The 3,610-nt window shown below is 40.2% G+C and overlaps 1 pseudogene; it reads left to right on the top strand.

Annotated features, from left to right (window-relative positions):
* Window positions 1-3,610, top strand: part of LOC107709762 (PDZ domain-containing RING finger protein 4-like) — a 35,756-nt pseudogene that overhangs the window by 30,922 nt on the left and 1,224 nt on the right.

Genomic DNA, 3,610 nt, shown 5'->3' on the forward strand with positions numbered 1-3,610 from the left:
TACTGAAATAAATTAAACATCTTTTAAATCTTAAGTTGTAGTTTATTTGAATTATTGTAATTTCAAACAGAGATATTACAGCACTTTTTTATTCTTGATTTCTGTGCATTTGATGCAGAGCTTTTGTGGTGGAGCAGGTGACATTTCTGGAAAAAAGGAAAACCTGAAACAACAATATAAAGTAAGGTAATTTTGTTACTTCTAACACAGAAATCAAATGACATTGTGCTGTTAAAATGACTGCTTTTGTATTGTGTTTGTGCATCTTTGCAGGATCTGAAATGTCCACAGACTGGTGTGAGCAGTGAGGATGGAGGAGTCCACAGCAGCATCCTGGGAATGGTCCAGTGTCATGGATGAGTCGCTCCATCACTGCACCTCTTACTGTCTCATCTGGACCGGATGCTGCTGTGGTCTCTTCATCCTCAGTGACCCCAGAGCCAGCGAGAGCATCTAGAGAAGGATCAAAAGACACTGAGGATGTGAGTTTGGTCAAGTTTGTCCTGCTGGTTTGTTCATACAACATCAGTCAATGAGACCCGAGTTTCAGAAGCTTCAAAAGCATCATCAAATAATGTCATGAAGCTTCTGAAAGTCAGTCTCCCATCGTGAAGAAATAAAATTTAAGAAATAAGCAGCTTTATTGAGCGTTTGTGCCTAAGACACAAAAAGGGATTTACAAAAATCACATTTTTCTGCATTTGGCAGATGCTTTTATCCAAAGTGACTTACATTGCTCTTATTACAGAGACCACAAGCCTCCTGGAGCAACCTGGAGTAAAGACAGCGGTGGTGAGGACTGCGCAGATCAAACCAGCAACCTTCTGCTTATCAGTTCACTACACCACAGAAGTAATGAAGCTATATCAAAAATTAGCATCCAATTGTAAACATATGAAATGAAATTTTGCAAGAAATGGAATGCTGACAACATTAATTGTAAAATGTTTTACAGGTAGTGGTGCTCATGGAGAGAAATGTTTGGAGCAGACAGAGTGGCAGACAGATTGTCCCGCACATGTTCTCCTGCTCTTCTTCAAGATTGTGTGGTTCGGGGGGCCTCATCCTCTCTGTGCACTCAGGCAAAGACAGCCTCGATGTCCCTTTCTCATCCATGATCAGATTGAGTCTGACTGCAGCAGTGATGGTCGTGATGGACGGCAGAGACAGCTGAAGGTGGACACAGTGGTCAGCTGCAGAACTGTCTCAGCTGTGTTGAGATGGCAGCAGGATGTGTATTCACCGTCTGTAAATACATGTTTGTCAGAATAAGACTGAATAAAGCTTTGTTTCATGTGTCGATTACTTTTATTTATTTATTGTCATGGTTACTTTTATTTATTCTTTTACTAATTTATTCATGTTTCTTGTTGTTGTCAGTAAATAAAATATAATTGTTTTATTAACATGCAATAATTAATTACTTGACTGAAAATTGAGATGTATTCACTTTGGCTGTGTTTGTCTAGTGTGTATTCATGCATAGCTATGGCATATTACAAAACAAATTACATTTTGCTTGTTTTATTAAATTATATATCAAATTAATTAATTATTGGTCAGAATTTATCATTATTGTTGTAAGTGTTGGGGTGGGCTAGCAATGCATTCTTGGGTAATCTTATTTTTTTAAGTAAGCAATACTTAAATGTTTCGAGTGTAATATTAGCAGTCTTCTCCAAAGGCAAGATCTTCAAGCAGCTGCCCGATGTCTCCTTTGTGCAGACATTGCAAACGCTGCAGAAAACTGTACTAGGTAGGGTTGTGGAGTTACTGATGCTATGAGGTGTTAGTGCACCTGTCCCTCTTCTTTTTATTATTATTACTGCAGAACTTTTAATTACATACAAGCTCAGGGAAAGATGGTTGTATCTTTAACAATGAACAATCATAATATAAAACATAAATATAATGGGTTTGCGTATATAGTATGAGAATATATACACAAGTAAAAAGGCACAGTTGTTGTTGATGTTGCTATTTATAAGCCTGAGGGATGAAACAAAGAGTTAAATTCAACAAGAAAAAGAGGAAAACAAAGAAGATTTAAGCTGGTTTTGCTTGTGGATGAAAGATTTTGAACAAAATAAAGAAATTAACAACATTTTGAAAAGACAACAATTTTGGGTTTTCATAATAAAATATAATATCTTTAAGGGTAAAACTGTGGGTCATATTAGTAGGGTTAAAAATATAAAAACTTTATATTTTTTGGTTGTACTACAATCACAATAAAAGGGCAGCTGTTTTTTCAACAAGACCACAAAATGAGCAAATTTCATCAACATCAAAATATTTACCGATAGATGAATTAAAACTGTCGCTCATATCTTTTAAGTTGTTGCGCTTGTAACGTCATAGGTCACATGATAACGTCAACATGGCGGATGAAGTCAAGATCTCATTCATACGTAACGAGATTTGGCTGTAGAGTACGTACTCTTTTAGTGCTCATTAAGTAAGTACTTATTGTAATTAAGTACCTACTCATTGAGTATGCGATTTCGAACGCAGCCAGTGACTCACTGATTCATATGATCCGGTCAGAGTGAGTCTCCAGTCAACGACTCACTGATTCAGTGACGTGACATGTGGCCAAGAATTAGTGCTCTGCATTTATCCCATCCTAAGTGCACACACACAGCAGTGAACACACACACCGTGAACACACACCCGGAGCAGTGGGCAGCCATTTTTTTGCTGCGGCGCCCGGGGAGCAGTTGGGGGTTCGGTGCCTTGCTCAAGGGCACCTCAGTCGTGGTATTGAAGGTGGGAGAGAGTGCTGTGCATTCACTCCCCCCACCTACAATCCCTGCCGGTACGAGACTCGAACCCGCAACCTTTGGATTACGAGTCCGACTCTCTAACCATTAGGCCACGACTTCTCACCAAATGATCATTCAAATGATCGAGTCAGAGCAAGTCTCCAGTCAGTGACTCACTGATTCAAATAATCGAGTCAGAGCGAGTCTCCAGTCAGTGACTCACTGATTCAAATGATCTGGTCAGAGCGAGTCTCCAGTCAGTGACTCACTGATTCAAATGATCCAGTCAGAGCGGTCAGAGAGAGTCTCCAGTCAGTGACTCACTGATTGAAATGATAGAGTCAGAGCGAGTCTCCAGTCAGTGACTCACTGATTCAAATAATCCAGTCAGAGCGAGTCTCCAATCAGTGACTCACTGATTCAAATCATCCAGTCAGAGCAGGTCACCAGTAAACGACTCACTGATTCAAATGATAGAGTCAGAGCGAGTCTCCAGTCAACGACTCACTGATTCAAATGATCTGGTCAGAGCGAGTCTCCAGTCAGTGACTCACTGATTCAAATGATCCAGTCAGAGCGAGTCACCAGTAAACGACTCACTGATTCAAATGATCTGGTCAGAGCGAGTCTCCAGTCAACGACTCACTGATTCAAATAATCGAGTCAGAGCGAGTCTCCAGCCAGTGACTCACTGATTCAAATGATCCAGTCAGAGCGAGTCTCCAATCAGTGACTCACTGATTCAAATCATCCAGTCAGAGCAGGTCACCAGTAAACGACTCACTGATTCAAATGATCGAGTCAGAGCGAGTCTCCAGTCAACGCCTCACTGATTCAAATGATCT

This window comes from Sinocyclocheilus rhinocerous, unplaced genomic scaffold, assembly GCF_001515625.1.
Source record: "Sinocyclocheilus rhinocerous isolate Xijiao unplaced genomic scaffold, SAMN03320098_v1.1 scaffold1468, whole genome shotgun sequence".
Taxonomy (NCBI): domain Eukaryota; kingdom Metazoa; phylum Chordata; class Actinopteri; order Cypriniformes; family Cyprinidae; genus Sinocyclocheilus; species Sinocyclocheilus rhinocerous.